We start from the raw sequence: 17,344 nt of genomic DNA, 5'->3' as shown, positions 1-17,344 counted from the left end.
AATCATTAAATAAAGAGATGCATTTATATACTTGACAGAGATTGGGCTTGATTCACTAAGACAAATAGGATGCCTTATGCTACTTAACGCGCCTTATCAGAGATAACGCTCCTTATCAAAGTTAACACACCTTATCAGGGTAGCATAGCCTGCTAATTGGCAATGATGAGAGCTCCAGTCATCCTGCCCTGAGCCCCTGTGGGTTCATAGCATTCGCTATGCTATTCTGATAAGGCATGTTACCTTTGATAAGGACTGTTATCTCTGGTAAGGTGTGTTAACTCGGATAAGGCATGCTATTTGTCTTAGTGAATCAAGCTCATACTATCTTCACTGTTTCAGTGATGTCTTCCTTATTTCTAAAGTCAACAAAAAGTGTATGGAGAAAAGTCAGTAGAGAGTAAGAGCATCTGTCCCAGCCTTGCAGACTTGTCTGCAGACAAGTCTACTATTGACATTAGTAATCAGGACAACACCTTTGAAATTGTTCATCTAGCGGGCCATGTGCATGAATAAACTTCTATTTCACTGATTGGTGTCTCTCATTTGAGGTAAGTTTATCTCTTTTTATTAAATTGGTTTACATTTTTCAACATTCTTATAGAGCGCCTCCTCCCTAGTCCCCACCCTAAAGTACCTAATATCAAACTCATAAATATAACTTATATTTCATTTAAAAACACACATTAAAGAAAGAAAAATACCACAACAAAAAGAGAACAAAAATGCAATTAGAACAAGATTGCAGCTGAGGAAATCAGAAAGGACATAGTTACCTTGCAGGACGTAGTATTGGGCTCCTTATTCCTGTTGTCTCTCTGTGATCTTTCTACCTGAGTGACTGATGTTTGGCCCTTCTTATAGTCACATCTCCTCCATTCACTAGTATGAGGTGGATTTTGATTGGATAAAAAGGGTTCATTGTTATCAACAAAGGGTTTATTTACAGTAGTGTTAAAGGACAGTTTCTAGACCTCTTTATATCAACCCAACCCCCCAGACAGGTGATAACTTCATTAGCATTCCACAAAAGAAACTAAAGGCAAATGAAGGGAGCTGATCCAAGCTGGAGACTCTTCCCTAGCATAACAATAGATGTAATTACAAAGCATAGGCCTGTAGAGGATGGGCAGTTTCTATGTTCTCCACATGTGGATTAATATGTTTAGTACTAAATTCACAGATTTAGAAAACGACTTTCCCCAAAATATTATCTTGCTAAGAATCTTACATGAATATGTGTATCTTAAATGGTATCTTTATTTTTATTCACTTTCTAAAAGAAATATAAAGAACAGTTATTAGTTCTCATACATTCATCTTAGAAGAGAATTGCTGCTGATGGGACACTGGATTGTAAGAACCAGACTGATGTGGATATAACTACAAATGCAAGTGATAATACAATGCATGTTGTATTGCCTGGAATATCCATGCAGCTTTTATTTAAGGTAATTCATGCATTTGAATCAGTTTTTACTCTATAGTACTATGTGAAGTGTCATTATGAAGTAGTTAGATAACTTATCAGGCTATTAAACTGCTCTTTTTTTGTTATAATGAATTAAGATTGAAAATAGTAAATCATACAAGTCTTAAAAAACTAGATTTAACCACTGGAACAAGAAACTGTACAGTTTTTTCACAGACTTTTTTGGCAGTATAGTATAAAATAACATTGATTGTTAAACTCTGCTGCCAGTCTGCATGTAACTATGTGTGCAGAATGTCTGCTGATTTGGGAATTTATTTATTTTTGGATAAAACAGAGACTTGCAACAACTCACGGTAGCATTTAGCATAAATTGAGATAAATAGGCTGAGAAGAAAACCACACTCTGTGGGAAATACCTGAAATCAATTGCATTTCTATGTAGTAGAACCTCACCTACCTCAAACAAACAATGCAAATTACATTAAAAGTCCACGGGGGGACATTGATCATGAGTGTCTGAGACAAAATATTGGTAGGTTTTTAGAAATCCATGTAGAACGGTCTCAGACATCTTAAGAAATCACTAGATAATGCAGTTTCCTTCTTAAACTGTGGTAAAATAGGAGGAATCTGGAAGGTTTCTTAGACAGCGCAGTGTGGAAGAGAGATTGCTGTTGCTGAGGTAACCAATCTGCATCTGCTGTATTGCATCAATGCCCAGCACTGGAATGGTTAAGCACAGAACAGCTTCACAGGACACCTGGCAGCAGGAAGGAGGAGCAATTCACAAATCATGTCAAGTTTACATTGCTGCACAAGATGTAGATGTGCTATTAACCACTTCTTAATCTGTGGCAATTTAGGGATGGATTTGCACTGTTCTTAACTGTGGTGCTGTTCTAGAAATTCATGCTAAGCTGCCACTGTTAAGTAGGATTTAGTAATCTTCTTATTACCATGCAGAACTGTCCCCCTGCTGATTAGCAAAAATCTATTAACCCTTCGCACTCTCGCATGCTAATGTTCAAACAAATGCATTCACAGATTCACTCATCCAGGCACAACTGTCATCCCTACAGCTAAGTTAAAAGCCGGGGTTTTAGTTCACAGAAGAATGCATTCTTATTCTTATTCACCTATACTGCGCAGAGGTACCCAGGTAAACATAGGTGTCCTAATTCTGGCCCTGTAACATGCATAGTGCAAACATGCAAACACATTCATTGCATCAAACCTATCAATGGTTTAGGAGCACACATCCTGACGTCCTCTCCTGGGACAGACAGTGCATCTTACCAATCGCACAAGGGAGCTAACGTTATGTGTCCATGTGCACCATGCACATACACCAGCATAAGCTGTGTGCATGCTGACAAACATACAGGGGAAGGAGGGAGTGCACTGAATTAAAACCCTAGCCACAGGGGTCAGTAACAAGAAAAAAAAAACATATATCCAGGCACATCGCCTCTAGTTAGGACGTTAAATAAATTATTAAGGAAAGGGAGGTGCTAAAGGGGGTGTGGCTAGTAAACAGCAAAAATCTATTAACCCTTCGCACTCTCGCATGCAAATGTTCAAACAAATGCATTCACAGATTCACTCATCCAGGCACAACTGTCATCCCTACAGCTAAGTTAAAAGCCGGGGTTTTAGTTCACAGAAGAATGCATTCTTATGCTTAGTCACCTATACTGCGCAGAAGAATGTATTCTTCTGTGAACTAAAACGCCGGCTTTTAACTTAGCTGTAGGGATAACAGTTGTGCCTGGATGAGTGAATCTGTGAATGCATTTGTTTGAACATTTGCATGCAAGAGTGTGATGGGTTAATAGATTTTTGCTGTTTACTAGCCACACCCCCTTCAGCACCTCCCTTTCCTTAATAATTTATTTAATGTCCTAACTAGAGGCAATGTGCCTGGATATATGTATTTTTTTTTATTTTATTTTTTTTTTTCCCCTGCTGATTAAAACTGTTTAAGAAGAAAAAACTGTCAGTAATGCTTTGATAAATCTGGCCCCACGTGACAAAAGAATACATATCATTGTGTTTACAGACTCTGTAGTACTGAATGATGCACTCATCTGTGATCTACATCAATAAAATATACAATAGACACTTAAAGTGAGACTCGTCTTTTGTTAAGAATTGCTCTGTATTTTTAGTTTGGCTCCATGTATTGAAATAACTTTTGTTGAAAAACCCAAAGTGGTCGAGTTTGGATCCATATATTGAGGACACTTATTGTTTCAGCTTAATTGATGATTTTTTTTTCTTTATTTGCATACTATGTTGTAACGGAAAGTGGCAAGCAGGAAAAATTTCAAAGTTTGACACCAATTAACTGATTGGTCAAGGTGTGGAGAATAAGTAGATATACAGATGTTTAATAGCTAAGTTTCCTCAGACCTCATGGTTCCACAAACTTTTGGCAAATTTATTTTGTGAATTGCTTTAAAGCCAGGGACCAAAATTAGTGGTTAATAGCAAAGCCCCCATTCATGCTAGAATCAACAAATTTGCTAGGTAAGTTAGAGAGAACAGTAGGAAAAAAAGGAATAGTAAAAAAAAATAAAAAAAAGACCTGTTTAGTATTTGAGAAAATAAAATTGAAAGTGGAAAGGTGTTTTTTTAATGTTTTTTTTTTTTTTAAATGTGGTAAAATAGCAGAATTTGTAGCCAGTTGAAAGGGATCAATGAACCTGTTTATGGGATGTGGGACTGGGAGCAAAGTGGACTACCCAGAAGACAGTCACACAAGCACGAGCTGAAACATACAAACTACAAGATGCAGATGCTATACTCAAAGCGTGATTTTTCTAGAAAAAAAAAACTTTTAGAAAATGGAAACTAATGTGATGTACAGAACAAAAAGATTTGTTGCTACTTTACAGCTTGATGATGATATGCATGCCTGTCAAATACATAAAATAAACATAAATAGACATAAAACAGTGAAAACATTAGGCTGGAATTGGGGCCTGAGAATGAGACGGCAATGCTAAATGACAGCTCAGAGCACTAGCTGTAGGCTGGGCAGACAAAGCAGCAGGGTACTGCATTGCTAGCAGGTGACATAACTGGATGATATCATGAAATAATTCCATTCATAAAGCTGTCTAGAAGTAGTAGAAAATATTAGGCCCAAGGATGGAGGACCTGAGTTGGAGTGGGGGAAGGGGGGGCAGCAAGAACAGTTGCAGTGTGGCTTTGTGTCAGCTTTTGCCAGGGGAAATATCCTGACATTTTTGTTAAAAATTAAATTCCAACAGATTACTTGTGTGGTGGAGTGATCAAAGGGCTTCTTGGGCAGTGGGTCTTCTGTCCCTGAAGGAAAGCAGTTGCAGGAAAGCACTTTCAGCACTGCCTGGCAAGGTGGATGTTTGAGGGATTCCTAGTGGCCTGTCTTAAGCACATTCTCCTTTCTGTGTGGACTTGCTGGGAGAGTGGCAGAAATGGAGGTAGAGGCAGAAGGGGAGTGGTGAGGAGGACCATGCCCATTTAAACCCAACCCAACCTTGGTGGAGGTATGAGGTGCTTTAATGTGTGCTGCCTATGATTGTTTACAGAACCATGGTAGATAAACTAATGCTGGGAATACGCAATGAGGATTTTTTGGGGGGGCAGAATTACTTTCCAAACGATTTTCTGATAGTTTTTCCTATTGATTTTCCGATCATTTTTCCGATCGATTTCAATTCACTTCTATGAGAAAATCGATTAGAAAAATGATCAACATCAGATCAAACCTGTCAAAAATTGGCTATCCAGCCATCTATCTGCTGAAAAAACTCATGGGCCTTGATTCACTAACTGGCACTAAGCCAGTTAGGGAGCCTTAATACTGGGTTAGTGAGTCATACTGTGCCTTATCAGAGTTAAGGGGCCTTATAGGTGCCTTATCAGATTTAAGGGGCCTTATCAGAGTTAAGGGGCCTTATCAGAGTTAAGGGGCCTTATCAGAGTAGCATAGCGAGCGCTACAAACTTATGCCTGCTAATTGGCAATGAAAAGAGCTCCACTCATCCTACCCTGAGCCCCTGCGGGTCCAGTACCATTAAAGGACATTATCCCCACACTTTGATTTGCCCAATAGGCTGCCTGTCACTTGACATGTACAAACAACCTCAAGAATCAGAATTCCCACTCTGAAATCCTAATTGACGAAATCAAAATGAATCACTGCTTCACTGTTAAGAAACTATTGTATCAAATGTGCATGATTAAAAAGAATGTTAAAAATAAGGCATGGTCGCATGACATCCATAAGTCTGTATAAAGACTAATAATAAATAGGCAAGCCTCTATATTTCCTATTATGCAGATTAATATACAACATAATAACAAACTATGCCAAATGTCTAGTAATACTAATGGCATAAACAGTATATATATATATATATATATATATATATATATATATATATATATATCTATATATATATATATATATATATATATATATATATATATATATACATATACATATATATATATATATATATATATATATATATATATATTATTACTATAAAACGTGCAATCTCCCAAGAACAGATTGCAAAACAGAAAAAAATATTTTCAGTGGAGCATACAATAAAAATGCAGAAAAAATATGCATAGCTCTGTGCAATATTGTTAATATTCATAGATATCACATGGTGCTGGTGTAAGGGTGATAACACCATAAAAAATGCCAACAATGTGAAAAAGTATTTAGAGTGAAGCATACCAATGAAAGTGCTAGTGCAAAAAGATGACCAATATAGACAAAAAGTGCCAGTGCGAACCTATACAGCGTATCCCCCAAGAATATAATGCAACAGAAAGTATCAATAAGAAGTATTATAGAGGAAATACCACTTCTGAAGTGAATAGGAGCAGGAACCAAAGTGAAGTGATGAGAGATGCAGAGTAGTGAGAGTCAGTGAGGAATTCTGATTCTTGAGGTTGTTTGTGCATGTCAAGTGACAGGCAGCCTATTGGGCCAATCAAAGTGCGGGGATAATGTCCTTTAAAGTGATTGGACCTGCAGGGGCTCAGGGTAGGATGAGTGGAGCTCTTGTCAATGCCATTTAGCAGGCATATGTTCATAGCGCTCGCTATGCTACTCTGATAAGGCCCCTTAGCTCTGATAAGGGAATGGGATCAATGTGTGTGGTACTGTCCATCGGTCATCAGGGGAGGGATTATCCGTCATTCACCGGGTACCAAGAGGATATGGCACTGGATCATTTCTGAGGACACTGTCATGCGAATAATGAAAGATAAGTATTTATGGTTAATTAAGATTATTAACCACTTCAGCCTTCAGTCATTTTTCACCTTATGCATCCGAGCAATTTTCACCTCCCATTAATTTGCCAATAACTTTATCACTAATTATCAAAATGAATTGATCTATATCTTATTTTTTTCCATCACTAATTAGGCTTTCTTTGGGTGGTACATTTTTCTATGAATTATTTTTTCTAAATGCATTTCAATGGGAATATTAAGAAAAAATGAAAAAAAAAATGATTATTTCTCAGATTTGCCCATTATACCTTTAAAATAATACATATCACCATAATTAAAATCCATGTATTTTATTTGCCCATTTGTCCCGGTTATTACACCATTTAAAATTTGTCCCTATCCCAATGTATGGCACCAATATTGTTTTTGGAAATAAAGGTGTATTTTTTTCAGTTTTGCGTCCATCCCTATTTACAAGCAAATAATTTAAAAAAATAATAGTAATATACCCTCTTCTCATGCATATTAAAAAAAAAGTTCAGACCCTTAGATAACTATTTTTTTATTGTATTTTGTTTTTATTAAAAAATGATTTGTGTTTTTTGGAGTGTGGAGTGTAAACAGTACATTTTAAATGTAATAAATTGTATTTATTTAAAAAAAAAATGTATGTAGATGTAGTTTTACTATTTGTCAATTTTTTTGTCAATTTTTTTTTTTTTTAGTCCTGTAAGCGAGCGCGCTCACTTACAGGGTGTGAAGGGAGGACAGGAAACTTTTTTTCCTTTAGAAAGATTGCGGATTCTGAAATAAGTCTTTCTAATGGGGACTTAGATCAATTAATGGGAACTGTGTCCTCATTCACTGATCTCCGGGCTAACGGGCGGCGGGAGCGTGCAGTAGCATAGTAGCAGCCTTTTGGAAGTAGCAGCTATGTCCAAAAAGCGAAAATGGTTAAAGGACTTTTTTGTGGTTACTATTTTATTTAATTTTAAGTCTTTTTGGAACTGAGTGTGGGAAATATTTTGGTGATAAAGGAAATCTTGTCAAACATGAGAGAACTCACACTGGTGAGCAACCACCTTCATGTGCTGAGTGTGGGAAATGTTTTGTACAGCACATGTTTTGTATAGCATTTCCCACAGCTCATGGATTGGGCCTCTCACCAGTGTGTGATCTCTCATGTGTGACAAGGTCTGATTTCTGGGCAAAACATTTCCCACACTCAGAACATGGATAGGGCTTTTCACCAGTGTGATATTTCTTATGCATGACAAGGTTTGATTTACTCCCAAAACATTTCCCACACTCAGAACATGAATAGGGCTTATTACCAGTGTGTGACTTTTCATGTGTGACAACAACTGATTTCTATGCAAAACATTTCCCCCACTCAGCACATGAATAGTGATTTTCACCAGTGTGAGAGGGCTAGTTCACACTCTGAATGCAAATTGAAACAAAGCATTTCCCACAATCAGCTCATGGATAGGGCCTCTCACCAGTGTGTGATCTCTCATGTGTGACAAGGTCTGATTTCTGTGCAAAACATTTCCCACACTCAGAACATGAATAGGGCTTTTCACCAGTATAAAACTTCTTATGCATGACAAAGTTTGATTTGCTCCCAAATCATTTCCCACTCTCAGAACATGAATTGGGCTTCTCACTAGTGTGAGATCTTTCATGTATTATAAGGTTTTCTTCCTGACCAAAACATTTCCCACACTCAGCACATGCATAGGGCCTCTCACCAGTGTGTGAGGGATAGTTCATACTCTGAACGCAAATTGTGATTGCAAACATGATTGCTATTTTGCATTGCAATTTTGCTGTAATTTGTGTTGTGATTCCCATTCAACAGAATGTGAATCACATCGCAATCATCCCCCAAAGTGCTGCATGCAGCATATTTTTGATTCATGCAAATCACAAATACTGCAGTGAGAATTATCCCATAGGATGAACCGGCCCTGACCTCTGATATGCAACAAGAATTGATTTCTGTACAAAACATTTCCCACACTCACCACATGAATAGTGCTTCTCACCAGTGTGAGACTTCTCACGTCTGACCATCAGTGATTTATGCCCAAGAAATGTCCTACACTCAGAACATGAATAGGGTGTATTCCCAGTGTAAGAGACGCCAAGTGAAACAAGCTCTGATTTGTGAGCAAACCATTTCCCACACTCAGCACAAAAAAGGGCTTCTCAGTAGTGTGAGATCTCTCATGTGTAACAAGTTGGGATTTCTGTGCAAACCATTTCCCCCACTCAGCACATGAATGTGGCTTCTCACCAGTGTGATGATAAAGACAAAGGAATACCGAGAGCCCAATATAGTGTAGTATGCAAAACAAGGGGTTGGAAATGAAAAGTATATAATGTATATACTAGCAAACGTGGGTTACCTCCTAGGTAACCACTGTATAGGCAGGTGAGGAGATTAGACCTGTCCTCACTCAGGATTAAAAGTCGCTCTCTGTAGATAAGGAAATAAGGGGCAACACCCCTCCACCAGGGGTGGATATTGATAATGTAAGAGTGAACAGAGGCGCCAGCAGGATAAAAGGTTCTAAAAGGCTTAAAATCCCCCAGGAGGTGCTGGGAATGGGATAGACTTGTGTGTTTTTAATGGTTGCCTTTTTATTTCATTTTAAGTCTTTGTGAAAATGTTCAGAGTGGGGGAAATATTTTTGCGATAAAGGAAACCTTGTCAAACATGAGTGAACTCACACTGGTGAGATTAATGTAAGAGTGAACAGAGGTGCCAGCAGGATAAAAGGTTCTAAAAGGCTTAAAATCCCTCAGGATCTTAATTAACCATAACTTTTCTTTCATTATTTATATGACAGTATCCTCAGAAATGATCCAGTGTCATATACTCTCGATAGCTGATGAACGACAGAGATGCATTAATTCCTGCCCTGATGACTGACAGACAGGGCCACACACGTCTATCCCATTCCCAGCCCTGGACTTGCTATACTAAGTATGGCAAGCCCCAGAGCAATGACATTCTGAATTCTGCTGCAAAATGTTGTTTTGCTGACTTTAAAAACATTTTTTTGTTTTGAAGTATTCAAAATCGATATTCTCAAAAACTTCAAGATCTTTTTGAAAAAAAATATTTTTTTCTTCCTCTTGTTCCCGTAATTCTCCTTAGCATACCCTGCTTATTTGGTGATTCAAGCATGTATGGGGGCTTTGGTATAAATCACTAAAATCAGAATAACATGATCCGTTACAACGCAGTTCTGTGAACAGCCTTATTTTGGAACACAATTAAGTACTGAATTAGCCCTCGGGCAGCAAAATAAAAAAAAATGAAAACAGCCTTGTTATGAATATGTTTTGCGCTGTATATACACATGTTTATCTCATCATGTCACATGTCGCCTCCGGTACCCTTTAAAGTCTGCATGCTCATCATGCTGGGAGATATTGCCTGTGGTATAAAATGGTGCTTATTAGGATTATACTAACCTATGCAAGAGAGTCAAAATGGAAACAGACTTCCCTACCCATGCAGTATGTGATTGGATTAATGTGGTAAATGCCAGCAGCTACCCCTTTATAAACTTACATATCAGTCTAGAGCTCAATTGACTAAATTGGATTGGATAATATATGCAATATGTGCTTGGAATCATCTCATACAGTAATCCCACACCTCAATATTAATGCCATAATCCATGACCTCCAAACTAGAGATGTCCCGAACGGTTCGCTGGCGAACTTCCGGTGGTTCGTGTTCGCCATGTAACGCAAACTTTTCCAGAAGTTCGGTTCGTCCCCATAGTGCACCATTAGGGTCAACTTTGACCCTGTACATCACAGTCAGCAGGCTACACTCTCTCCTGGAGCCACTCCCCCCTTATACTGTATAAGGCAGGCTCCGCCGGCCATTACACTCACTCGTGTGCCTGCAATAGTGAGAGAAGGGACAGTTGCTGGCAGACTCTCATAGGGAAAGATTGGTTAGGCTGTTATAGGCTTGTTAGCTTGCTCCTGGCTGATTCTTATTGCTAAAATAGCACCCCACAACAGCTCTTTTGAGAGCTAATCTTGTTCTTGTGATCTATTTTTTTTCTGTGTGTCCCACTGACACTTGTGTTGCATAGACAGCCTTGCTAATTCATACTGTGTGTGCCACTACCAGGCCCAGCGAATTCAGTGACTACCTGTGTGTGTGACAGCAGGTGCACACTGTAATACCCATCACTGCTTATACCTAGTACCTGTTGTGTTGAGTGAACCCACCTGATCCCAGCATATACCTAGGTGTTATGTTCAGTGAACCCACCTCATCACTGCATAATACCAACTTAGCTGTTGTGTTCAGTGAACCCACCTCATCACTGCATATACCTAGTTGTTGTGTTCAGTGAACCCACCTCATCACTGCATATACCTACCATTTGTGTTGAGTGAACCAACCTCATCACAGCATATACCTAGGTGTTGTGTTCAGTGAACCCACCTCATCACAGCATATACCTAGCTGTTGTGTTCAGTTAACCCACCTCATCACAGCATATACCTAGCTGTTGTGTTCAGTGAACCCACCTCATCACTGCATATACCTAGCTGTTGTGTTCAATGAACCCACCTCATCACTGCATATACCTACCTGTTGTGTTCAGTGAACCCACCCATCACTGCATATACCTAGCTGTTGTGTTCAGTGAACCCACCTCATCACAGCATATACCTAGCTGTTGTGTTTAGTGAATCCACCTCATCACTGCATATACCTAGCTATTGTGTTCAGTGAACCCACCTCATCGTTGCATATACCTACCTTTTGTGTTCAGTGAACCCACCTCATCACTGCATATACCTACCTTTTGTGTTCAGTGAACCCACCTCATTACTGCATATACCTAGCTGTTGTGTTCAGTGAACCCACCTCATCACAGCATATACCTAGCTGTTGTGTTCAGTGAACCCACCTCATCACTGCATATACCTACCTTTTGTGTTCAGTGAACCCACCTCATCACTGCATATACCTACCTTTTGTGTTCAGTGAACCCACCTCATTACTGCATATACCTAGCTGTTGTGTTCAGTGAACCCACCCCATCACAGCATATACCTAGCTGTTGTGTTCAGTGAACCCACCTCATCACAGCAAATACCTAGCTGTTGTGTTCAGTGAACCCACCTCATCACTGCATATACCTAGCTGTTGTGTTCAGTGAACCCACCCCATCACAGCATATACCTAGCTGTTGTGTTCAGTGAACCCACCTCATCACTGCATATACCTACCTTTTGTGTTCAGTGAACCCACCTCATCACTGCATATACCTAGCTGTTGTGTTCAGTGAACCCACCCCATCACAGCATATACCTAGCTGTTGTGTTCAGTGAACCCACCTCATAACAGCATATACCTAGCTGTTGTGTTCAGTGAACCCACCTCATCACTGCATATACCTAGCTGTTGTGTTCAGTGAACCCACCTCATCACTGCATATACCTAGCTGTTGTGTTCAGTGAACCCACCTCATCACTACTTATACCTACCTTTTGTGTTGAGTGAATCCACCTCATCACAGCATATACCTAGCTGTTGTGTTCAGTGAACCCACCTCATCACTGCACATACCTAGCTGTTGTGTTCAGTGCCCGCTCACTTACAGGATGTGAAGGGAGGACTGGAAACTTTTTTTCTTTAGAAAGAGCACGGATTCTGAAAGTAGTCTTTCTAATGTGGACTTAGATCAATGAATAGGAACTGTGTCCCCATTCATTGACCTCTGGGCTAACGGACGGCAGGAGCGCACAGTAGCATAGTAGCAGCCTTTTGGACGTTGCAGCTACATGCAAAAGGTGAAAATGGTTAAAAGACTGTTTTGTGGTTGCCTTTTTATTTCATTTTAAGTCTTTGTGGAAATGAGAGTGGGAAATATTATGCTGGTAAAGGAAACCTTGTCAAACATGAGAGAACTCACGCTAGTGAGAAATCACCTTCATGTGCTGAGTGTGGGAAATGTTTGTACAGCATTTCCCACACTCAGCTCATAGATAGGGCCTCTCACCAGTGTGTGATCTCTCATGTGTGACAAGGTCCGATTTCTGTACAAAATATTTCCTACACTCAGAACATGGAGAGGGCTTTCTTTGACCAGTATGATATTTCTTATGCATGACAAGGTTTGATTTGCTCCCAATACATTTCCCACATTCAGAACATGAATAGGGCTTCACACCAGCGTGAGATCTCTCATGTATGACAAGGTTTTGTTTATGACCAAAACATTACCCACACTTAGTGCATGAATAGGGCTTCTCACCAGTGTGTGACTTTTCATCTGTGACAAGAACTGCTTTCTGTGCAAATAATTTCCCCCACTCAGCACATGAATAGTGATTCTCACCAGTGTGAGAGGGCTAGTTCACACTCTGAATGCCAATTGAAACAAAGCATTTCCCACACTCAGATCATGGATAGGTCCTGTAAACAGTGTGTGATCGCTCATGTGCGACAAGGTCTGATTTCTGGCCAAAACATTCCCCACACTCAGAACATGAATAGGGCTTTTCACCAGTGTTAGACTTCTTATGCATGACAAGGTTTGATTTGCCCCCAAAACATTTCCCACTCTCAGAACATGAATTGGGCCTCTCACCAGTGTGAAATATTTCATGTATTATAAGGTTTTGTTTCTGACCAAAACATTTCCCACGCTCAGCACATGTATAGGGCCTCTCACCAGTGTGTGGGGCTAGTTCACACTCTGAACCCAAATCGCAATTGCAAACATGATTGCAATTTTGCTGTAATTTGTGTTGTGATTCCCATTCAACAGAATGTGAATCTCATCGCAATGATCCCCCAGAGCACTGCATGCAGCATGTTTTCAATTCATGCAAATCACAAATACTGCAGTGAGAATGATCCCATAGGGATACATTAGCAACAAGTGTGAACCGGCCCTGACCTCTGATATGCAACAAGAATTGATTTCTGTACAAAACGTTTCCCACACTCACTACATGAATAATGCTTCTCACCAGTGTGAGACTTCTCACGTCTGATCATCAGTGATTTATGCCCAAGAAATTTCCTACACTCAGAACATGAAAAGGGTGTTTTCCCAGTGTGAAAGCCGCCAAGTGAAACAAGCTCTGATTTGTGAGCAAACCATTTCCCACACTTAGCACAAAAAAGGGATTCTCAGTAGTGTGAGATCTCTCATGTGTAACAAGTTGGGATTTCTGTGCAAACCATTTCCCCCACTCAGCACATGAATGTGGTTTCTCACCAGTGTGAGTTCTCTCATGTTTGACAAGGTTTCCTTTATCGCCAAAACATTTCCCACACTCTGAACATTTTCACAAAGACTTAATATGAAGTAAAAAGGCAACCATTAAAAAGCCCTTTAATGAACTTAATTAACCATAACTTTCTTTTCATTATTCACTTGACAGTATCCACAGAAACGATCCAGTGTCATATCCTCTCGATACCCGACGAACGACGGAGATGCATTAATTCCTGCCTTGATGACTGACAGACAGGGCCACATACGTCTATCCCATTCCCAGCCCTGGATTTGCTATACTAAGTATGGCAAGCCCCAGAGCAATGACATTCTGAATTCTGCTGCAAAATGAATGTTGTTTTGCTGACTTTAAAAACATTTTTTTGTTTTGAAGTATTCAAATCAATACTCTCAAAAACTACAAGATCTTTTTGAAAAAAAATATGTTTTTCTTCCTCTTGTTCCCGTAATTCTCCTTAGCATACCCTTCATATTTGGTGATTCAAGCATGTATGGGGGCTTTGGTATAAAAAACTAAAATCAGAATAACATGATCTGTTACAACGCAGTTCTGTGAACAGCCTCATAGAATTGTATGGGCAGTGAGCTGACAGAATTATTCTGGAACACAACTGAGCTCTGTGAACTAGCCCTCCAGCAGCAAAATAAAAGAAATGAAAACAGCCTTGTTATTAATATGTTTTGCACTGTACATACACATGTTTATCTTATCATGTCACATGTTACCTCAGGTACCCTTTAAAGTCTGCATGCTAGGTATGCTGGGAGATATTGCCTGTGGTATAAAATGGTGCTTATTAGGATCATACTATTCTATGCAAGAAAGTCAAGATGGAAACAGTCTTCCCTACCCCTACATTATGTGATTGGATTAATGTGGGAAATGCCAGCTACGACTTTATAAACTTACATATCAGTCTAGAGCTCAATTGACTAAATTGGATAAGGTATGAAATATGTGCTTGGAATCATCTCATACAGTTATCTCACACCTCAATATTAATGCCATAATCCATGACCTTCAAACTAGAGATGGCCCGAACGTTTGCTGGCGAACGGTTCCAGGCGAACTTACGGTGGGTCGTGTTCGCCATGTAATGCAAACTTTTCCAGAAGTTCGGTTCGCCCCCATAGTGCACCATTAGGGTCAACTTTGACTCTGTACATTACAGTCAGCAAGCACATTGTAGCCAATCAGGCTACACTCTCTCCTGGAGCCACTCCCCCCCTTATACTGTATAAGGCAGGCTCCGCCAGCCATTACACTCACTCGTGTGCCTGCAATAGTGAGAGAAGGGAAAGTTGCTGGCAGACTCTCATAGGGAAAGATTAGTTAGGCTGTTATAGGCTTGAAAGCTTGCTCCTGGCTGATTCTTATTGCTAAAATAGCACCCCACAACCGCTCTTTTGAGAGCTAATCTTGTTCTTGTGATCAATTTTTTTTTCTGTGTGTCCCACTGACACTTGTGTTGCATAGACAGCCTTGCTAATTCATACTGTGTGTGTCACTACCAGGCCCAGCACATTCAGTGGCTACCTATGTGTGTGACAGCAGGTGCACATTGTAATACCCATCACTGCATATACCTAGTACCTGTTGTGTTTAGTGAACCCACCTCATCACTGCATATACCTAGCTTTGTGTTGAGTGAACCCACCTGATCACTGCATATACCTAGCTGTTATGTTCAGTGATATACTCAAAGTCAGCCAAGCGCTTCCTTCATGTGCTATATGACCTCCTCTTTTAGCACACTGCCATGGTCCACTACACCTCCACCAGGGTCACCCTGTGTGATCCGAACTCACCAAATATGGTGGGCCATATATTACAGTGGCCTTTCACACTTGTGGGGCATTAACAGGCTCCCCACACCCTCGAATTCTCCTCTTCTTAAAACACCATCAGCCCACTTTTCTTCAATAATCAGCAGCATAAATTTCCACAGGCATATACCTCAATGACAATAAAACACTTTCATTGCGCAGTATAGTTAAAAACAGTGTACTTTATTCTGATGTTACACTCACATTTAGCAGGATTTGGTCAGGCATGTGGAGTTACTAACGAGCTCCCCCCCCGTGCGGCCTCCCGGGCTGACCGCCATGTTGTTGTTAACCAGGGTGCGCGTTCGCTTCCACCGCCAGCCTCCCTCCGCTAGACACGAGACTTCTTCCGCATGTGGCTCCTCCCAACTAGTTTTGTCACGGTCACACGACTCATTCAGGGGATGGAGCCTTCATGCGGTATTACGCTTATATGCAGTGCGCTCAGCCCCGCCCCACCAGACGCATCCCCTCCATGTCACGCGTCCCGGAGCCCGGAAGCCCACACTATCCACCATAAAACTTTATTAGTACAAAAGCTACTCCATTACAAAATTATTATACCACAATAAAAATCAATTAAAATTACATTTATTCACAAAAATACATTCTAATCAGTACATCATAATATGTCATCATGAAGTTTGACATTATATTCAACATACAGCCAGACATGGTGAGCAGGACATCCACTACCAATCTAAGTTAGTCCAATCATTATTAATTTCTTATATATTCCCATTAATTACATCCACCCCCTTCTTATTACCCTTATTAATTTAAATGGCAATACCTGGAGTCCAGCCCCCCAGTCCAAAACACACTCCAAGAGGAATCCCTATTTCATGAACTCCCCACCCCTAAGCATGCATGGGGATAAATGCCATTTAAATTAATAAGGGTAATAAGAATGGGGTGGATGTAATTAATGGGAATATATAAGAAATTAATAATGATTGGACCAACTTTGAATTGGTAGTGGATGTCCTGCTCACCACGTCTGGCTGTATGTTGAATATAATGTCAAACTTCATGATGACAATGTTAGTTTTATTGTGATGTACTGATAAGAATGTATTTTTGTGAATATATGTAATTTTACTTAATTTTTTAAATGTGATATAATAATTTTGCAATGGAGTAGCTTTTATACTAATAAAGTTTTATGGTGGATAGTGTGGGCTTCCGGGCTCTGGGACGCGTGACACGGAGGGGATGCATCTGGCGGGGCGGAGCTGAGGGCACTGCATATAAGCGTAATACCGCATGAAGGCTCCATCCTTCCTCCAACTAGTTGGGAGGAGCAACATGTGGAAGAAGTCTCGCGTCTAGCGGAGGGAGGCTGGCTGTGGAAGCGAACGCGCACCCTGGTTAACAACAACACGGCGGTCAGCCCGGGAGGCCGCACGGGGGGGAGCCCGTTAGTAACTCCACATGCCTGACCAAATCCTGCTAAATGTGAGTGTAACATCAGAATAAAGTACACTGTTTTTAACTATACTGCACAATGAAAGCGTTTTATTGTCATTGAGGTATATGG

The 17,344-nt window shown here is 40.1% G+C and overlaps 1 pseudogene; it reads right to left on the bottom strand.

The window, feature by feature from the left end:
- Window positions 1–16,838, bottom strand: part of LOC137562112 (zinc finger protein 850-like) — a 226,278-nt pseudogene extending 209,440 nt beyond the window's left edge.
- Between the last annotated feature and the right edge of the window lie 506 nt (window positions 16,839–17,344).

The sequence above is a fragment of the Hyperolius riggenbachi genome, chromosome 3, assembly GCF_040937935.1.
Source record: "Hyperolius riggenbachi isolate aHypRig1 chromosome 3, aHypRig1.pri, whole genome shotgun sequence".
Lineage (NCBI taxonomy): Eukaryota > Metazoa > Chordata > Amphibia > Anura > Hyperoliidae > Hyperolius > Hyperolius riggenbachi.
Note: the sequence above shows the minus strand (reverse complement) of the source record. Positions and strands in the feature narration are given on the sequence as shown.